Source organism: Mesoplodon bidens (assembly GCF_964165515.1).
Source record: "Mesoplodon bidens genome assembly, chromosome: 5".
Classification (NCBI taxonomy): domain Eukaryota; kingdom Metazoa; phylum Chordata; class Mammalia; order Artiodactyla; family Ziphiidae; genus Mesoplodon; species Mesoplodon bidens.
The window spans coordinates 88,730,836-88,753,022 of NC_138161.1; the positions used below are offsets into that span (position 1 = coordinate 88,730,836).

Sequence of the window (22,187 nt, forward strand, 5' to 3'; positions counted from 1 at the left end):
TCTCTGACTGCTATTTGATTTGTAACCAAGTTGCTATTTGATTTGCTCTACCTTTTCTCTGACTTCCTGTGAAAGGTTATACTTGGTGTTCTTCCAGATTGCAGTGCTAACAACATCCATGATCCCAAAAGCACCTTAAGGGGATTGACAGCCCTTTAGATTCATCATACACTTCATACCTTTCCTGCCGTTCTTCTTGCTGATTGTATAAAGCCATTCAGTCACTCCTTGTCTATTATTATAAATAGAAATTGGGTTTTTTTCCCATCACTTTTTTCCTTTAGACCTTTACAAATGATTTTTGGGCCCAAATGCAATTGTGAATAGACAGGCATAGCTTCTAGGAAAGCTGTTGGGACGCACTGAATTGTGACTGTTGGACAAAGGCATTTTGTTTAGAAGGCTTGTCCCAAAGTGGTGTTGGAGTCTGAAAGAAGGGCCGCCAGCGTCTGGTTGTTTCTGCTGTGAACTAATAGGGAAGCTGATGTTTGCTGAGTGGATGGCTGTGCTCACTGTCCAAACAGATCTCTGTTTGCCAACTGTGAACATATTGCTGCCTCTGTGGGGCACTCCATCATGCCTTGAATGGGTCCTCTTGTGTTCAGAATTTTCTGACTCAGAGAGACGGAGAGAAAAATATTTCTTTCAGAATTAAGCATTCACTGTGGCACCCATAGTCTCATCAGACCCTTAGAAACCAGGCATGTACCAGAGATGCTTCTTAAGGAGAAGGAGAAAGGGGGTAGAGAAAAAAGGAAGAAAGCAAAAGACAGCCCTATTGAAATGCCTTGATTCTGGCCACTTGTGGCCAAGTTTTTATAAATAAACCAGGCTGCCTTGGTAAACAGAAAGAATTGTGAGAATATTCCTGATTTCCCCTGAGCAAAATAAAACTTTCGGTACTGAGTTTCCAACTCATGGCTCATTTCTGTTCACTTCTACACATTCACATCTCCCAAAGCATATAATGCATTCATAATATGTTACTACATGGGTAATAGAGTTTCATTCTACCTGAATAATGCCTTAAGAAAAGGTTAATTGATATATAGGAGTTTTAATTACTTTATAAATTTTTTGTAGAGTTCCAAACTTATTCTATAAAATAAACTGGAATTTTTGTTGTCATTTTAGTCCCTTTATTGAGTCATTTTCTTCACTGAAGTCTGCTTTTGGGGCAAGATCTAGTATTAGCTGCATGAATTGAGGACACAGCTCATAGGACAAGGTTAGATATTCTTTGCAAATTACCTGTTGTTCTATGTTCTAAGGTTTAGAAAGCTGGGATGAGTGGTGGTGGGAGAGAACCAAAAACATTGTCTGGCAATGCAACTAAACGAGTACATGGCACATACAGGAAACATCCATTTTGGCCTAAGTTATTCGTCAAGTGCCTGTTAAACACTGGGCCAACTTTGCTTGGTATTGTGGGGGAAATGAAGAGGGTTTCTTGTATCTGATGGGAAGGACAGTGTTTTTATGAATGGAAATGTAGATCCCATGCAGCAATAAATCTGTTGCTTTCCCTCAGCCAATGAGAAACCAATATTGATTTGCCTAGTTGGAGTGAATGATTTTTTGGCTTAACCTGATAGAAGGCTTAAAACCAGGATCATCACCCCATCCCAAGCTATGGTATTAACCATTTTTATTGATGGATAGGTATTAATCATTTTTATTGTCTGGATATTGGTATTAATAGTTTTTGTTGTCTGGATAATTTTATTTGTTATTACCTATACTCACAGAAAAATCTGAGTCTGTTACCTTACTTGGTTAAAACTGGAGTATAACAGGAGTAATAGGGACCGTTGGGATGGAGAGGAAATGGCAGCTGTGGCTGTGGTATAATAGTAATAATCCCAGCTGACCCATCAGGGAGCTAAGCACGTGTCAGGCATTCTTCCAAGAAGCATTTTACATCTACTAACTCACTTCTTCCTCTGGTAATCTTGTGAGATTGGTACTATTACCTTCTTTGTTTTGCAGATGAGGAAACTGAGGCATAAAGAGAGGTTTAGTAATATGCCTAGGATCACACAACTAGTAACTGGTAGAGCAGGGAATTGAATCTGGAAGAGTAAGGCCCAATATCCATGCCACAACTACTCCTCTCTGGTTAGCCAGTAAATAAATCTGCATTCTCCTTGCAGAGTTTCAATTTATCTTTTCTTTATTTCTTGCAGTGTGTTTTGGAGAAGTGTCTAAAGTTACTCAAAATCCAAATTCTAGGAAGTAAGATCACTTCAGCAAGATAATATGTTCTATAGGTAAAGGAATTTGCCCTTCTCTGATATCTGTTTTTATCACAGAGAAAAGTTCCATGTTTAATTTGTTCCTTGGTAGTTACTATACATTGATTGAATTACATTGTGGTTTAGTAGGTAGGTGGGTAATAAATTTTGTTCAGCCCTTAATTGGCATTTTTATTTTAAATTTGAAGGTAATGAATCGTTACCAAGTATCTTAATGTAAAATCAGGGTATTTATATATTCTTGTATACTCTGAAACATGAAAAGTAGATATATAAATTATTCAACCATTTATTTCTTATAATGTGATGAGGGAAAGAAAAAGAATAAGGATGAGGCTTGGAAAGAATGTTTTTAGACTAATTTTTATTACTGTAAGGTAATATGATGATTGGCAGCATTAGTTTTTCTCAAGGGACTGTAGGGCTGATTGAAATTGGCCAGTTTAAGATGATTTTTTTAGGAGTTACTTTTATTGCAGCTCATGAATGCTACGTTTAGTAGTTACTGGTCATCTGAAATGGTGCACCAGGTGAAGAGGAGGTCATATGGCTCCTGAATAGGAGTCAAAATAGTGCATGAATAACATAAGGCAAGTTTTGTCATTCATTTCTATGAGTCCATCAAAAAGAAAGTTCGTTTAGAAGTATATTCTAGAGAGTATATTCCAGAAAAATCAGTTATTTAAAAAAAAAGTAGATCATACTGTACTGTGATGTTTTATGTAGTTTATAAACCTATCCAGAAGTTTTAGAATTGAGTTTGCTCTCTAAAATGAGAATGTGTTCAAATTTTTCTTCTTTTGAGAGAGAAATTATGACAGAAAAGAGTAGCTTAGCTTTCCACCTCTCCTGATTACTTATAGGACTCTTTGTTTTGGCCTTCGTTGCCTTTGCTAGTTTTGTGTATTTTGTATGTCTTGGGTCTGTTTTGCCTGTTTGGGACCTGTTTTTGAGGGGCTCACAAACTCCCTACTAAAGAGCTCATTAGAGAGTGGCAACTTCATATCCAGAGAATTCCCAGCCCCACCTTTCTGAATGACACCTACGATCACCACCTTAATATTCTGGCAACTGCCATCCGGTAGTTTTCAGCCGTCTTTTCTGCCGGGTTTAGGATTAGTCTGTAAATTTCGGCTAAGATGTTAATTTGTGTGAAAACCTGGAGAAATTGGAAAACTTGTTTGGTGTTACTTTTTTTTAATATCCACTTAAATGTAGAAGTAGAAGTAACTTATAACATTTTAGGACTTGTTTCCCAGTCATTAAGAGTAAATCATTAAGAAACAATGAATATCAAATGAAAAATAGAATCTACAGGGGGAAAAAGGTGACTAAAGCACCCCGTGGATCACGTTTGGCCACTTTCTACTTTTGTATACATACACTTCAGATTGTTAGGTTTCTGTTTGATAAGTTTTGATAGGCTAGACTCTTGCAGATGCATTCAATCATTTTGTGAGTAGTGGATTTAGTAGAATTAGGGCATTAAAAGATAACTAAATAAAACGTTATCAATAACACTGATTCTTTTTCCAGAGTCTTTAGAGAGAAGATTTGCTTTTTTAACTTACTGGTAAATCTCATCCTGTAAAGCCCGGGTTAGGACCATACATTGTCATTTAAGATCTTAACCTTTATTTCTTCCTTTCCTTTGGCTGACTTTAATAAGAATATTGTGAAGTGACCCTCTGGGATGAAGAAAACAGAGGGAGTGATGAAGCACAAATTAAAGGAATCTGGCATTTCTCCGAACTGCTGGAGAACAACAGTAGTTAGAACTTTAATTACTATGCAGTCATAGTTTAGCTTGACATACTGTCCACTGTCAGAAGTGGCTTTTCCAAAACATGGATAATAATAGGTGAATTTGTCTTAAGCTCCTCCCCATGTAGCTTTCTTCCAGAGATGTGGGGCTGGGGTGCAGGGAAGGTGGGAAGCAGATGGAGGAGACAGAATATAATTTATTATTTTAAGCGGAAAGTGTTGCTTATTGGTTATTCCATTACAAGAATTAACGAGACAAAGGGGAATGTAGAACTCCTTAAAACATGGGATAAAGCAGTATTTTTCGTTACACTGAGAATGAGTTTTAGAAAACACATGTTTGTAAGACATTGCATTTTAATGCAAATCAGATGTATTGCCAAGTCCATGGGATGACCAAACCTTCCTAGCACTGTTTACGCTCAGTCTTTCCGGAGGTATCCACTTGTTTCGTTTGTTTTTGGCCGCATTGGGTCTTAGTTGCCGCGCGTGGGATCTTTCGTTGCGGTGTGCGGGCTTCTCTCTATTTGTGGCGCCTGAGCTTCTCTCTAGTTGTGGTGTGCGGGCTCCATAGTTGTGGCGCGAGGACTTGCCCCGCGGCATGTGGGATCTTAGTTCCCTAACCAGGGGTCGAGGCCGCGTCCCCTGCATTGGAAGGTGGATTCTTAACCACTGGACCACCAGGGAAGTCCCTCAAACTTTTTTAAAGTAAAGTTTTTTACTTTGCTAAACACTTGCCCTAAGAGTTCTGAACCAGTGGTTGTATGCCTTCAGGATATGAGGAAGCTAGAGATTCATGGCTGTTATCAGAAATTGTCTTCAGTCTTAGGTTTAATGCGTAGTGAGACTGCCAGTCTCTTCAAGGGGACAGTGACCAGTGGCCTGCCTTTTTTTGTGAATTTTGAACATTTAAAGATGAAAACTTGGTTTATGTTTAACTGAAGTAAAGCAAATGCACAGGAATACTGAGTTCAACTAACATGCAGTGAATTTGAATTTAAAGGAAAAAGGAGGGGGTAAGGTACATTTATTTCAGTGAACTACTCTGTAATTCCAAGTTGGAAGTTTTTGTGCAAGAAATGAATTTTGGTAGTTTCTGGGACATTAGACTTAAAGCTGGCTCTTTTTTTCTTCTTCTTCTTTAAATTTTTTAGCTATACCTATACATATATCACCATATTGCCCCCCTCTTGTTTCTCCCTCCCACCCTCCCTATCCCACCCCTCTAGGCGGTCACAAAGCACTGAGCTGATCTCCCTGTGCTATGCGGCTGCTTCCCACTAGCTCTCTGTTTTACATTTGCTAGTGTATATATGTCCATGCCCCTCTCACTTCATCCCAGCTTACCCTTCCCCCTCCCCTTGTCCTCAAGTCCATTTTCTACATCTGCATCTTTATTCCTGTCCTTGCCCCTCTGTGCTTCATAACCATTTTTGTTTCTTTAGATTCCATATATGTGTTACCATGCGGTATTTGTTTTTCTCTTTCTGACTTACTTCACTCTGTATGACACTGGCTTCACTCTGTAAAGCTGGCTCTTAATGATTGTTCCAAATCGTGTTATTAATGGGAATTTTGTGATTATGTTCACAAACTTCTTAATCATCCACTGAGCCATTGGATAGGTCTACAGATTGGGATTGTGAACTCTCTGATTTCTTTCAGTTTCTTCTCAGACTATCCCATATTTCATGAATTTTAAAAAACATATTTCTACTCCCATTTTAACATCTTTTGAATTGTTATGCATCTTATACTTGATTGAATGTCAATTGAAGGCAACATTTTTTCTTTTTTAGTAGCATATGAAATTATGTTGTCTTATGGATGGTATCTTTGACTTGGCGAAATATGATATTTATAAAAATATGCCCCTATGCTACACATAATAAGATGCATCATTTGTTTTTCTTCTTCTTACTCTGTTGAGCCACAGTAGGGATTCTAGACTTTGGACCACTAATAAACGTAGATGAATTTAAATTTAATGTTTTGAATGGGTGATCCCTTTGGGAACCTCATTAGTTGAGAGTTCTTTAAGTTGTTACAAGCCCGTAACAATATGGTTATACTGCTAACAGACCTCATGAAAAACCTGAAGAGTGGGGTAAAATGAGAAACTGAGTTCTTCTCAAAAAAGGAAAATTTTGTTTTTTAAAACAATAAATTCAAATAGAATCAAGAATCTGTGAGAAAACCTTTCCAGAATATTTCACAGATTATATTGGCACTTTCAAAAAAATTAATGAGATTTAGCTAAGCTGGAAGGTGGGTACAAACTGTTATTTTCATTCTTTTTCTTGGGGAGGAGAGCTGGGTAGGGAGTGATGGAATAAAGGCCATCAAAGTTACTGACATGTTGCAGTAAAATGAATCAGTATTATTAGGTTGCTTTAGGATTTAAGAAAACCTGAGTATTAATTTTTCGTAAGATTCTTCATTTTTGTAGTCCTCTTTAAAAAACTTTGTAGCTACATGCAAAAAATGAAAAAATTTGCTTATGAATACCCAAATGGGTATAAATGTTGAGAAGAATAAACTAAAGTTTTAGGGAAGAAAACATTCTCTTATCTGGCTCAAGTGAGAGAAATATCAGCTGAGAAGTTACCTGCTTTTTAGATGTTTTACCCACGTGTAGAAATTTTGCCACTGACACATTTGCAAAAGTTGAGATTGAAAACGAGAAAGTATCTTGATTATCAGACATGTCATTTAATGCCTAACTATTCTGTTACAAAAACCTTTGGGTTAATGATAATGAGATTACTTCATATGAAGTGAACTTTATATTATGATTTCATTTGACAATACACTCACATACACCTAAAAACGTATAAACTATAGTGTCTAAATGATTTCATATAATATCACATAAAAGTTACTCATAGCATGTAAATGTGAAGATATACATATTTAAGTAATGACTATAGTGCTGATTCTGATACCAATGATCTCAATAACCTAGTATAATCCAGAATGCAAAAACAGTGAAATCATGATCTCTCTCAGGTTTGAACTTAGCAGTTCCCTGTTGTTTGGGCTTTGCCAAATGCCTGCAGTGGGTTGAGTTCTCAACTGCAGAGGCCCATGGGTCACTAAAGGCATGGAGCACTCAGGGATTCATCCTCATTGGTCAGCTGGCCTTGGTGTGGAGGAGAGGCCAGTGGTCTTATTTCTGTCTGAGCTCGACTGTGAATAGACCAGGCCAGTGATGATTCTCCATACCTTGTGCTTACAGAGTGATGAAGTGTAATGTTTTTATTTTATTTTTAAAAGTATTTATTTATTTGGCTGTGTCAGGTCTTAGTTGCGGCATACGGGCTCTCTAGTTGTGGCGCACGGGCTCTAGAGCATGTGGGCTCAGTAGTTGTGGTGTGTGGGCCTAGTTGCCCCGCGGCACGTGGGACTTAGTTCCCGACCAGGGATCAAACCCGCGTCCCCTGCATATGAAGGTGGGTTCTTAACCACTGGACCACCGGGGACGTCCCTAGTGTGATGATTTGAGAATCTAAGAAGTTTTAAAAGGGCTATAGACAAGGTAGATTGTTAGGATGACCAATGGGGATGCAGTTAGAAGCTATGACAAAGAAGGAGAGGGTAAAGAAATCCCAAGTAGTTTTGTCTTTAGGAGGAGGCCTGATGAGATTTAACTCTCCAAGTATCTGAAGTATTGTTTTATGGGATTGAGATTACATTTAGTCTCTATGACTCTTAGGAATAGAATTCAGATTTCTGCTTATTAAAAGGGAAAACCCATTCTCAATTAAGATTCCTAAAAAATGGAATTTGCTGCATTTTCAGAAGGTGAACTCTGTATTGCTTGAAATATTCTGGCCACTTGCTAGAGATTTTGATCAGCAGTTCAAGCCTTAAGTAGGGAATTGGACTGAATGACCTTTAAGATGGTTGCCACCCCTAAGGGAATTTTGATTCTGTGATCTTGGCTGTCAACTAAAAAGAGTTACAAAGATTTTATCAAATGTTCTCCCTGTTTGTTTATTTTTAGATGCATAGAGTTTCATATTAAACTGTCACTGATGTCCTGTAATCATATAAATAAATGTAATACTTGTATAGACTGCTTAATAGAATGCTTGTTATTTTATATTATATAAAATTCTGTGATTATTTTGTTGTTGCCATGGAAGTATAATAATAGTAGCTTTATTATGACTAAAGCTGGAGGACTGTTTTTAGCCAAATTATAGTCATCTTTGTTGATATATATTTAATTAAATACCCATCAATTGGATAAAATTTATGGAACTTGGCTGTCTCTTTTCCCTCTTCACTTTCAAGCATTGTGCTGAAATTAAGACTCAGCTAATTTGGCTTAAAGTAAGTACAAATGAGATGTGCTTCAGGCAGGGATCTTGAATGTGATTATTTTTTTCGCCCTTTTATTTATTTTATTGCGTTCTTTCTAGGTCATTATTCCTCTGACTGATCCATAGAACATCTACATCAAAATCAATGGGGTGTATAGTTGAGGGGTAAGGAAGGGAGAGCTGGTCAGCCTGTGAAAGAAAGCAGGTTCCAGAGGTCCTGGAAATCTACATTTTCAAAAGGCCCCAGAGATTCTAATGTAACTCACATTTGAGGCTCACAGCTGGAAGGATTTTAGAGATTGTCAACTAATAGCTCTTTTCTAGAATCTGCAAGCATAGGCCTAAATGACACCAATGCTACTGCTCTAGAAGGAAGCATGGAAATCATCATGTTCCTTTTCTTTTACATTGCATTTGAGGCAGTTATTAACATGCACAGTTAAGTGACTTACCCAAGGCCTTGTGGATTGGATCCCATATCTCCGCTGAGCTTCAGTTGGTTTCCATAGGGTAGGTTGAAGGGAAGAGTTTTTAAAAATACCACTTGAAAGCTGAAATGGATCATTGACCAGCCTCTAGATTTCTGTGATGCTTTTTTTGAGTTGCTATTTTGAATATCATGCGTGTGCTCTCACCACAGACCTTTTAATGTATCACACTGAATTGGAAAACAATTCAGTAGAGATTGATTGGGGCCATATATTTTCTGGGTGTGATTTTTCTGCCTGGTTTGAGGTTTTCTCCCCAGTCCACCAGATTACTTCCTCCTTCTATGTTTTGTTTTTTTTCTTTTTCCTTCTTGCATATTCAGTATATGTCTAGTTCCTCCTCTCTTTTCAAAGAGAATGTCATCTTGCTGCTGCAAACCTTTCTTTCTCTTTATTATCAGATCTTCACTTTGTTCTAGCAACACATTACCTAACAGACCTGACCTCATATCTGTGACCAGGAAATTTTTAATCAAATATTTTGACACTGTTTTACTCTTCTAAAAGTGAAAGTGATCACTTGGTAAGTATGAGGCTTAAGGTATGGACTTCAGGCCATGTGCACATGGGGATTATTTCACAGGTGATGTCAGAGGGAAGAGAAGTCACAAAACACAACGGTTTCTCAAAGGCAGTGATGGAGATAAGGAGTTGAAAAATATTCACAGCTTCTGATGCTCACAGTTTAATATGATAGGGATGTCTGGACTGGAAGCGGTGTTAATATGAATGTTTTGCCTTGAAGGGATTTAGTAGTTGCTCATGTTTGTATATTGTGTATACTGGTTTTGGTTATGTTGTTTAACCACTGATGGTAGTATAAGTGAAATTACTGTTTTGATTTTTTTTTCATTGAATATATTGATAATTTTGCATTTTCCATTTTTTACCTATCCCAGTATGGTCTAGTCTTGGATATTCCTGACTGGCTGGTAGTTGTCTGGATGGGGTGACTTTAAAATTTATCATTCTCTTGAAAAGCTTGCTTTTTTTTTTTAAGCGAGGGAGAAACAGCAGTTAATCAACTAGGAGATCTTTCTGGTAACGTATTCCCCAAGCTTAGACCCTCCAATTTCATTTGTCTCAGTCCCCTTTGTAAATGGAGGGTTGATACTTGAAAGTGAATTTGTAGCCTGCTTAGTAAAATTTTTTGTTTCTGTTGAACCAGTGTGCCAGGATGAGAAAGCATCTATGCCATAAAGCAGTTGTCTGCCCCTCAAACAGTAACTGTGTCAGCTCATTTTTATAGCCGAGAAAATAACTGGCCAGGGTGATCCAACCTTCCTGCAGTTACTTGGAGGTGTTTACTGACTACCTTTGATCAGACTTCAAATGGGAGAGTCTAACCTATTTGTAGTTGTTGTTTACTGTCAGTCTCAGCCTGCCCTTTGTTTTTCACATACAAACAAAAAAGAGTAAAGCAACAAGCTGTGTAAACGTGGCTGGTCTATAGGAACTCTCACTTACTCTCTTGGTCTCCTCTACATGGTTTAGGTAAGGCAGAGATTAGAACTATAAACTGAGTTAGTCTTCTCAAAGCCCATTATTAGGTCTGAACTGCTGGACAATTTAGAGAATTTTTTTTAGCAATCAAAACATTTTTGTAATATTAAATTAATTTCAGAAGATTGCTGGTCTTCTGTTGAGAAGCAGCTTCCAAGCTGACACTGTGTGATTGTGAGTGAGTGAAAAGAATAACCTTATAGTTGGAGGAAAAATGGCATCAGGTAGATAAACTGATTTCTGTTCTATGGAACATTTGGATTATTTTTTTTCCATTTCCATAATAACTGTAGGTTTTCTTTAGCAGTTCTATGCCATGGATCCCAGACATTTTTCTCTTACCTTTGTTTTTTTGAGGTGCATGAGTTAAAAGAACCAAGGTAGTAAACCATGTTGGGATGTTGTCAATAAAATGCCTTTCCTTTATGGGAAGCATGCTCATGGTGGGAGGGCAGGGAGCGGAAGAGCCAGCCTTGAGGGCAATTACAAGGTATCCTCTGTGGTTGGCTTTGTAAACCTCATCAGAGCAATGGATAATTGAACTCCCCCAATATATTGTATAATGATATGTTGGTAAAGCTGTACCTTATTATTTCTGTAATTCAGCTTTCAGGTGCGTGATGTTTTAATAGTCTTTCATTTCTAACAGATGAATAATGTAAGACAGATCTTGAGAGGAATGCAATTACATATTGTTCTCGGGTTAATCATTTCAGTACTATTTTCAAACTTGCTCCTCTGCAGCATGACCTTGGAGTTGTAAAGAGGAGCCCAGATTATTTTATTTAGGAAGTGCACATTTGCCCCTGAGTTCTTCACAGAGTCGGTATGAAAATATCTATTTGCTGTCCTATCTTTTGTTTGCTGTTCTTTCCTTCCCGGGAGAAAACAGGCTTGTGGGGCAGCCAAACGGGGTGGGAGTTGAGGTCTGGAGAAGAGTAGTAGACAGGGTTTTATTCATCCCTGTTCCCTTTCATAACCCTTTCCGAGAGCAGAGAAAGCTCGTGAGAGAACGAAGGCAACCCTTTTAAAATAACTCAGTGCCACAGTGAGTAAGTTCTGCCGCAGTCCTCCTGGCACGGTGCTTAGTTGCTGTCTCTGCCATTGCCTTTTAATGAATAATTTTTCTTTCTGATATTTTTCTCTACAAAATTAATAGGCTTATTTCTTAAAAATACCAGTTTTATCTCAGGACATTTAAAATGAAATTAAAATACTCTGCTCTAATAAATTTTTACCCTCGACAAGACTATCTTGGAGGGTTCCACGGAAGTTATGCTCACCCATTCTGACTCAGTTTTTTGGACAACTTCCTCTTGAATTTGTGATTAGTTAATGCCAGTAGTTGGCAAAACAGTCCTCATTACCCTGTATAAGAAAGTGTGAGGGGCTCTCTCTGATGCCCTTGATGGGCATAGAGAAAGCATGCTAGGAAAGATTTGCTTTAAAAGGCTTTGAAGTGAATGCCCTTTTGATGACTTGATTTTAATTTTGCTGCTAATATTTGCAGGGACTTTTTTTGGTAAAATATCAGAAGCTCATTCTCAGTATTATTGAGTTGTATTTGTATCATTCCTCAGAGCTTTGAAGTTTATAAGGTCCTAGTTTCAGTATAAATAAGCAAATCCATGGATTATCTGCCATTAAAACCTGACATTAAAAATCAAACAAAGACGGACTGAGTCTTAGTGTTCATTTAGATAAGTTTAACTGGAAGGGTGACACTGAATGTTTTTCATTTGTGGACTGGTTAAGCTATGGTCCAAATTTGGAGAGGGTGATAAATTTTAACATGAAGAGCAGGGCCCTGAGACCTAGGGAGGTCCAGCTTCAACATCAGGCTGGATCTGTGAACTCACTGGCTTGTGTTTTGTTTTTTCCAAAGATGAACTTTTGGAACCATTTTTCATAGGCCTCCTACCTAATTGTTTAATCACTTCTATTGCTAGACTAGACTCTTACCAAATGCTCACGCTGCTTGAGATGTCTGGACTATGTGCCTGACTCCACGCCGAGATACGCAGTGTCTGTCGCAGAAACCTCAGGCCCAAAGCAGGACACAAAGCTGGGTTTCCCCCTCTGCCCCTCACCCTATGCACCTGTGCATTACTCATTCTGCATGCCATTCTCTCCGTAATTAAGAGCAGAAATGCTTGTTCTCTTCAATGTCATTGTGTCCTTGGCATCCTGTGCCGGGTCTGGCAACTAGACCGGGTTCAGCAAAGGTTTGTTGAACTGAACAAAGCAACAACCAAGAGCTCTAAAATCAGGCGTCGAAGGCTGTATCACTGGCCTCTCTTATGGTACCTAATGTCTTTGACAGTCTTAGAGCTTGTATTTCTGTAGGCCTGAATTTAAATCAAGTTCTTTTTAAAACTGTTAGCCATCGTGCCTGTTGTGAATGGATTCACCGACTTGCTTTACCATTCACCGCCAGTCACTGGAAGTGTTAAATATGCTCCTGCTACCTACCCACTCTGTGGATGATTTTTTTTGTCCAGCTCCAGAGCTCTTGGCCACTAATAAAACAGTTGCTGCTTATTTACGTAGTAGTTTGTTAGTAACGTTTCTGTTGTAGAATCTTCTGTGTGGCTTTTAATACCTTACAGCATCTTGTACAATAAATGTTTATTGAATTGAATGCAATAAAATATTAACTAATATAAGAAAAGCACTCTATAATCACTCAGTAAGTATACAGATTTTATTAACATTTAAGCCTAAAGACAACTTGATAAAGTGGGTAGATATCTCAGTTTTATTGAAATTAAGGAAAATTGGGATTGATGAAGTTTAGTCTTATGTGAGAATTAAACTCTTTCTCTACTCCTGATGCCCTTATAACAGCTAAGTAGCAGAACAAGTTCGAAGAGGAATATTTGGAAAGAAAAGACTTGCATTTCAAAAGTCGTAAAACATTTAACTAAAGTAGCGCACCTCCTTGTGTTTTGAAATGGTTAAATGATAAGATGGTGGTGACCCATTATTTATGAGTTCTATCAGCAGCTCAGTTTTGCTTCTTGGTGTAGTGGTTTACTTCAGGAAGACTTCAACAGGAATATTTTAGTCATCACTGGGCAATTTGTTGTTACGGTCACTTGCTACTTTTAAGGACAATAGCTGAGCCAGACTAGAAATTCTTGTAATAAAGCCAATGTCAGAGAGATGCAGAGGATTGACTTTCAGAAAACAAGGGCTGATCCTTTGATTTAGAGTTGTCCAGACATTCAGAAAGTTAGGCATACCCAATTTTCTAAGGTTTCCTAGAAATTAGGAAAAGATAACAGGTGGTTTTGGGAGAGGTAGAGGGCTAGTATTAGACATGGGAAAGTAGACGACTATGGGAAAGCAGCCATCTTTTCCTTTTTTAACAATTTGTTCCTTGTTTTTAAATCATAATTCATATATCTTGAATGCTTTATATTTTTAAAAGGAGAATATTATTTTGAAGCTACAAGATGGAAACACATTTTTAGAGGGAAAAAATGTGAAGGACAAGACAACTGACTTGCTCATTTGAGAAAGCATATAACTCTTCATTTGTCTCTCTGATAAATGCTTGGTCTCTATTAACCTCTTTGTTCATACAGTATTTTTCTTCGTGGCACAATGTTACAGTTGTTTTTTAAATACCATTATTTGACAAGGTACTGTGCTGGACACTATATGCATTATTACAACTTCCAGTCCTCAGAACAACCCTTGAAATGAGCTCTTGTCATCCTTTTTTGTAGGTCAGAAAAGTGCTGATCAGTCAGAGTTTAAGTAACTAGCCCAAGGTCATGCTAGAAAGTGGTAGAGCTCACATTCAAACCCAGGCCTCACTAGCTCCAAAGCTTTTGTTCTTTGCACTGCTCAGATTCTGCTCTTCCCAGTTTGCTTCCTTTCTGGCAGGATGCCTTTGGGAAGAAGTAGTTACAGTTTGGAGAGACCAATATATCTGAGCCAGAGAAATGTGCCATCTATACCTGGCTCTAAGTGAAAATTACACCCTGAGAGAAAATGACTTTGCAGCAGCATTTTAAGAAACAACAAAACTTACTCCTGAAGGAAACCACATTGGGCTGAAAACTAGAAAAACTGACTTCTAGACCCTGTTGTTCCATCACCTGCGAGCTTCTCAGTTTGCTTCTGGGCCTCAGTTTCTTTAGTTGTAAAACAGTGAGCCCTCTACTAAATCCTAAGGGCCTTCTAACAGCTTATTTCTGTAATTACTAATGTGTCCATAGGATGTAATGATTTAAAATCTTGCTAAATTTAGACAGTGCCTGAAGTGCATCCTTGTGTGTGTTTGTTTATATACCTGTTCCCCGTAATTAGACTATGAGTCCTTTGAGGACAGAGAATGCACCTTACTGGTATTTTGCATAACACAGTGTCTAGAAATAGCATCTTCCCAGAAATTAATGTATGAGGAATGAAGATGTGCTCTAGGAAGTTTATGTTCAGTTGCTTTTTAGTAGTTTATTAGTAACCCCAGTTTTACTATCTTATAGTTCTTTGGTTATGTGCTCATTATTATTATTTTTTAAAATATTTTTGTTGAGGTGAAATACACATAACATTAACTATTAACATTATTAATTAGATAAAATTAACTATTTTAATTCATTGGCAATTTAGTATATTTATGGTGTTATGCAATCACTACTTCTTTCTAGTTCTAAAACATTTTCATCACCCCAAAAGGAAACCCTGCATCTATTAAGCAATTGCTTCCCAAACCCCTCCCATCCCTCAGCCCTTGGAAACCACAAATCTGAGTTTCATTTCTGTTGATTTATTTATTCTGGATATTTCATATACATGGAATCACACAATATATGACCTTTTGTGTCTGGCTTCTTTCACTTAGCATAACGTTTTTAACCTTGTAGCATATATCAGTACTTCATTTCTTTTTACGGCTGAGTAATATTCCCTGTGTGTATTATGTCACATTGTATTTACCCATTCATCCCCAAATAGACATTTTGGCTGTTTGCATGCACCTTTTGGCTATTGTGAATAGTGATGCTGTGAACGTGTGTGTACATGTATTTGTTTGCGTCCCAGTTTTCAATCCTTCTGGGTATATTATACCTAGGAGTGATATTGATGGGTCATATGGTACTTTCCTGATTAACTTTTTGAGGAAGAGCCAAACTGTTTTCCACAACAGCTGTATCATTTTACATCACTACCAGCAATTGTACAAGGGTTCCAGTTTTTCCACATCCTCACCAACACTTATTTTCCATTTTTCTGAGAATAGCCATTGTAGGGGGTGTGAAGTGGTACCTCATTGTGGTTTTGATTTGTGTTTCCCTAATGACTAATGATGTTGTGAGCATCTTCTCATATGTTTGTTGGCTGTTTGTATATCTTCTTTGGTAAAATGTCTATTTAAACCATTTACCTGTTTTAAAAATTAGGTTGTTTGTCTTTTTGTTGAGTTGTGACAATTATCAATATATGTATTTGGGATACTAGTTCCTTATCAGATACCGAATTTGTAAATTTTTTTTCCCTATTTTATAGGTTGTCTTTTCACTTTGTTAATAATGTCCTTTGGACAAAAGTTTTTAATTTTTATGAAGTCCACTCTATTTTTTTTTCTTTTGTTGCTTGTGGTTTTGGTGTCACATTTAAGAATCCATTGACAAATGCCCATGAAATATATACCCATGTTTTCTTCTAAAAGAGTTTTATGGTTTTAGCTTTTATATTTAGATCTATGATGAGTTAATTTTTGTATATGATGTCAGGTAGGGGTCCAAGTTGATTCTTTTTGTCTGTTTGGGGCCTCTTGCAATTTCATATGAATTTGAGGGTTGGCTGTTCCATTTCTGCCAAAAAGACCGTTGGAATTTTGGTAGAGATTACATTGACTCAGTAGATCGCTTTGAGCGGTATTGCCATCTTAACAATATTAAGTCTTCCATTCCATGTGTTTGTTTAGGTGTTCTTAAGTTCCATTTATTTAGGTCTTCTTTAATTTCTTTCAGCAGTGTATTGTAATTTAAGTGCATAAATCTTTCACCCCCTTGATTAAATTTTTTCCTAGGTATTTTATTCTTTTGGATACTGTCATAAATAGAATTGTGTTCTTAATTTCCTTTTCAGATTGTTCATTGCTGGTGCATAGAAACACAATTGACTTATGCGTTGCTCTTGTACCCTGTAAATTTACTGAATTCGTTTTTCAGCTCTAATAGTTTTTTGTCTATGGAATCTTTGGGATTTTCTATATATAGGATTATGTCTTCTGTGAATATAATTTTACTTCTTCCTTTCCAATTTGGATGCCTTTTCTTTTTCTTTTTCTTTTTTTTGCCCAGTTGTTCTAGCTAAGACTTCTGGCACAATGTCAATAGTGGTGGTGAAAGTAGGCATCCTTGTTTTGTTCCTCATGTTAGAGGGAAAGCTTTCAGTTTCTTAACCATTGAGTGTAATGTTTGCTGTGTATGCTTATTGTCTTTTAACCTACTAAGTCAGAGGTTATCACCTGAGAACTTGTTAGAAATGCTAGCTCTTAAGACCCACCCCCAATCTTCTGATTCTGAAACTATGGGAAGTGGAGTTTAGCAATCTGGATTTTCAGAAACCCCCTGGATGATTTTGATGCACACTAAAGTTTAAGAACCACTGCACTAGAGTTTAAGCTTAGGTTAGAACCTGTGCTTTATTTTATTACCTTTGTATTCCTTTTAGTTCTCTTGTGGGATTAATTAGTGTTGAATAGCTTTAAAAAAATCAGTGTTCCCCAAAGTGCCTACATAATCTCCTCGCTCGTCTACATGTCTTGAATCACCATGAATAACTGGAGGTTCATTATTAGGCATTCACACAGTTCACCAGAAGACCTCACATTTTGTTTTCAGTCTTAGACCCTTGGCAAACAGCGCAAGTGTACTTTTATTTATTTATTTATTTATTTTTGGCTGCGTTGGGTCTTCGTTGCTGTGTGCAGGCTCCTCATTGTGGTGGCTTCTCTTGTTGCAGAGCACGGGCTTCAGTAGTTGTGGCACGTGAGCTCAGGTGGCTCACGGGCTGTAGAGCGCAGGCTCAGTAGTTATGGCACATGGGCTTAGTTGCTCTGCGGCATGTGGGATCTTCCCGGACCAGGGCTCGAACCTGTGTCCCCTGCATTGGCAGGCGGATTCTTAACCACTGCACCACCCGGGAAGCCCTGAAGTGTACTCTTATTTAGGCCATTTGTTTTGATAAGTGCTTTCACCGTAATTATCTGGTTACCTATTAGCTGTGGCCTTATCCATATGACTACTTCAACGAGCAAGAAATTATCTTTTGGTTATTTAGAAAGACTCAGGTGTCTTTTTTTTTTTTAAATAGGGTTCATTGGATTTTTTCACATCAGTGTTTTCCCTTTGCTTTATTTTTCTCATTAGTTTTCCTTTATCTTGTGTTGTGATCTCAGCCCTCTTACATCCTTCCCCCCCCCACCCCTTTCATCTTCTTTGAACAAAATAATATTTAAGTTAATAAGCTAAGAATGTGATTTATTACTACTAATGGCTGTTGTTGAAAGTAGCCATTTGGACACACAAGTACCAGTTTCTAGACAATTACAATCATAACATTCTACTTATTCACTACTTGTTTACCTACTGGCGAATATTCAGTTTATAAAAAATACCATTTCAAAATGTCAAAATTGTGGTATAATTAATTATTTATAGCTAATCTATTTCTGAGACTAATTAAAATGATAATATATACCCCAGATTCCCATTTTCCACCACTTTCAGATGTCTAAACCTCATTTGTACATTCTCCTCGAGTCAGTCTAGTTAACTCTTCTCCCAGGACAGGTGAATATTCTGAATATAGTATCAGATTAAGGGGGTATCTACATGTGTGGGCTCTGGGGGGATCCCTGGTAGCAGAGCAGAAGCACAGAGTGAAGCAGAATGGTCGTACAGCCATGGCAGGGGCTTAGAAGCTCTCCATGAGCTATGTGTCCCTAGGAATACAACATTGCTGGACTTTCCTTCAGTCTCTTTGATGTGAGAATAAAGTTGTAGGATCATTACATGAATTACTGTTGGTTGAATAATTAAGCTGCTCTCCAACCTTTCTTGTTCACAGTTTGCTGTAAGTAAATGAAAAATCAATTCATTAACAAATGCTAGCAGACTTTTAAGATGCTAGACCATGTACTTGCATATTGTAGTTAAATTTTTTAATGACTATAAACTGATCATAGTTCTTGTTTGTGTCTCACATCTTGTTCAATGAAAAAAAGGGAATGTTCATTGCAGTACTATTTACAGTAGCCAGGAGATGGAAGCAACCTAAGTGTCCATCGACAGATGAATGGATAAAGAAGATGTGGCACGTATATACAATGGAATATTACTCAGCCATAAAAAGCAACGAAATTGAGTTATTTGTAGTGAGGTGGATGGACCTAGAGTCTGTCATACAGAGTGAAGTAAGTCAGAAAGAGAAAAACAAATACCATATGGTAACACATATATATGGAATCTAGAAAAAAAATGGTTCTCATGAACCTAGGGGCAGGACAGGGATAAAGACGCAGACTTAGAGAATGGACTTGAGGACACGGGGAGGGGGAAGCTGGGACGAAATGAGAGAGTGGCATGGACTTATATACACTACCAAATGTAAAATAGCTAGTGGGAAGCAGCACCATAGCATAGGGAGATCAGCTTGGTGCTTTGTGACCACCTAGAAGGGTGGGATAGGGAGGGTGGGGAGGGAGATGAGAGGGAGGGGATATGGGGATATATGTATGCATATAGCTGACTCACTTTGTTATACAGCAGAAACTAACACAACATTGTAAAGCAATTAAACTCCAATAAAGATGTTAAAAAAAAAAGAAAAAAGGGAAGGGATTCTTGACTGTTGAAGTCACAGCCTGAAATTGATCAGATTTCCCAAGGCATTTTTTTCATGGAATTACTTGGGTTTTAGCAAACATTCTAGTTCCAGTTCTAGAAATTGTACGTGTGACATCTTTCATCTGTCTGTGGAAGAGTTCATGTGGTCTCTAGCTGAGCTTCTTAATTAGTTTCTCAAAAAAAAAAAATCTGAAGTAGTTTGGAAGTGTATGTTTATGTTCAAATTATTTAATCTATGTGTATGTATATTTGTGTAGACCTACCTTTATGTAACAAGAGTGTTTAATAAAGAGGGTTCCAGATATCTTAAGAGATTTAAGAAGTTTTTTTCCAAAAAGTTTAATAGATCGATGATTTCCCAATACAGTCAGAAAGGAAGTTAGTTTGGGGAGATCGTGTGCCTTTTTTACCTCTCACATATCCGGTGTTGGTGGTTTGAACAAGAAGAGAACCATTTTCCACATATTCTCAGGGCTATATCCTTTCAGTCTTCTGTGTCACGAGATTATCTATTAAAAATCAAAAGGAATCTAGTAGTCCTAAAAGTTTAGGAAGAGAAGTTTGTGTTTTAATTAGGGAAGAATCATAATAGTATCAGGAGGTTCTCAAACACAAACTGTTGAGCAGAGGCAGTAAACTCACTGATTGGGAGATAAGTATTTAGGGAGACAATAACTTTTCTCATACCACCATTGTGAAAGGGATTTTATTTTCCTAGCTTTTAAACTCCTGAATGCCTGTGTATGCAGTGGTTTATTTCAGAAGGGAGAGAAACCTTAGGGTTCTAGGGCAGAGCTGAGTTTCAGAAACCATTACTGTATATTTCGCAAGGCTTTTTGAAAGGGTTTTGATGACAGTGACAAGAGAAAGGGGGAACAAGCATGTTAAAGTCATTTGGCTACTTTCGAAACCAAGGCCAGGAAGAAAACATTTTCTGGCTGTAAATCATTTACTTGTCCTACATTCTTTAAAGCATTTTATACAAATGACTTTAACAGTTTTAGGGGTCATGCCTGGGGTTAAGAGACTGTTTGCCTGGTATACATTTTGGTGATTAAAAGTAATCCTTTATTGAAGTGGTAGCATTTCTGTTCACACTCTGCACTATGAAATATTTGATATTTATCTGATGAGGAAGGTTTGCCTCGTAAGTCAGTATTGTACAAAGAGTATGCGTGTTGACTATGTGTTACAGGGACATGTACTGTTAAAAAAATAGTGCGTAAAATGTAATTGTAATGAAAGAACAGGAAAAAACAAAAAACTATAAATAAAAAAAGAAAAATTGTAAAGATCGCTAACATTTTGATGAGTGATTACTATGCCATGCACTGCCCTAAATGCTTTTACATGTATTATTGAATTTAGTCTATAAACCCAAATCTATGAGGTAGGGATTATTATTCTTATTGACAAGTGAGGCATAGAAAGGCTAAGTGAATTGTCCAACATCACCCAACCAGTGTGAATAGTGAGGTGGGAAATGAAACCAGGCAGAGGCCACGCTCTTAATGCCTGCTTATAGAGCTGAGTGCATTGACCCTTGGATTTCAAAGACAGTATTCAGGCTAAGAGTGAAATAGTTGTCTATGATTTTTATGTGAATCAATTCAAATAGAAATATTTAGTAAATACCTAAATGTCTTAATGGCTGTGGCAAAAATGCTAAAGCTGATGAGAAAGATGGATTTGGAAGATGAATTTGGAAAGTACCTTCAGTGATTACTGGATGTATTAGTTGGAATCATACTTAAAAATACAGTGGAAGGGCTTCCCTGGTGGCGCAGTGGTTGAGAGTCCGCCTGCTGATGCAGGGGACATGGGTTCGTGCCCCGGTCTGGGAAGATCCCACATGCCGCAGAGCGGCTGGGCCCGTGAGCCATGGCCGCTGAGCCTGCGCGTCCGGAGCCTGTGCTCCGCAATGGGAGAGGCCACAACAGTGAGAGGCCCGTGTACCGCAAAAAAACAAAAACAAACAAAAAAAAATACAGTGGGATCGTGGAATTATCCATTCTTATGCCATTGTCATCCTCTTCTTTAACTGATTACCAGTGTGTTACTATGTGAGAGACTACTGTGGAATTTTTATGAGTTCAGAGATTATCAGATAGTTTAGTACTTTGGCATATTGTCCATGAAGTTGCAGCGACTCTAGTCATGTGGAATGTTACATGAATACTCAGATCTTTTCTGCGCTTCTCCTATATGTTTTTCCTATACTTGTAGACCTCTTGATGGGCACCCCAGCATCCCTGTCCCTCCACACTTTTCCTGAGAAGTAGTTGTAACATTGGATTGAACTGTGAGGTGAAAGATGCATTGTGCTTATATGTAAGTGCAGCACTGGGTGGCAGGGTCTGTCTTCTTTTGCCAAGAAAAGTGTTGTATTTTTCTTGGTTTTTGTTACAGCAGAGCCATTTTCATTGCCGGCAGCACAACACACATCAGGAGAAAGCAAATAAACAACACAGGGCACTTGGAGCCAGGAAGTCGCATCTCAAGACTAGAAACACAGCTTTGGATTGACATTTGGGACATGGGTTGCTAGATAGGGGAGCCACCTGTCAAACTGAAAACCAGTGACCTGAGGTTCTTATACTTCCAGGGAAACCATTTAGTCATAGGATCTTTGGAAGGGTGTCAGAAGTTGATTTTGATGTTATGACAATCAGTTTCCTTGTAATTAAATATTAACTCAAACTATGTCTTAGGTAACTGAGCTTTGCCTTGCCTTTCATTGTTTCCTAAGACATGCGATTAACATTTGTTGAATTTATTATTTTGAAACTAACCTCTTGTTAATTGAATGCTTTACTTTGAAATAATCCAAGTAAATTTGGTATGAGTATTCCTAATAGTGTCTAGTTTTAAAATATAATCTGTTTTTACCCCCTGCCTTATAAGAGACTTGTCAAATTCAGTTGGTTTGGAGTATTTTAAAGGTTTCTTCTATGTCAAATTAATGGCATGTTACAGTAA

General features: G+C 37.7%; 1 protein-coding gene across 4 annotated transcripts in view; it reads left to right on the forward strand.

Moving 5' to 3' along the window:
* The window catches only part of FNDC3B (fibronectin type III domain containing 3B), a gene marked incomplete at its 3' end in the record, with an annotated part of 350,833 nt that overhangs the window by 163,090 nt on the left and 165,556 nt on the right, over window positions 1-22,187 (forward strand). The gene's annotated exons all lie outside the window — the stretch shown is intronic.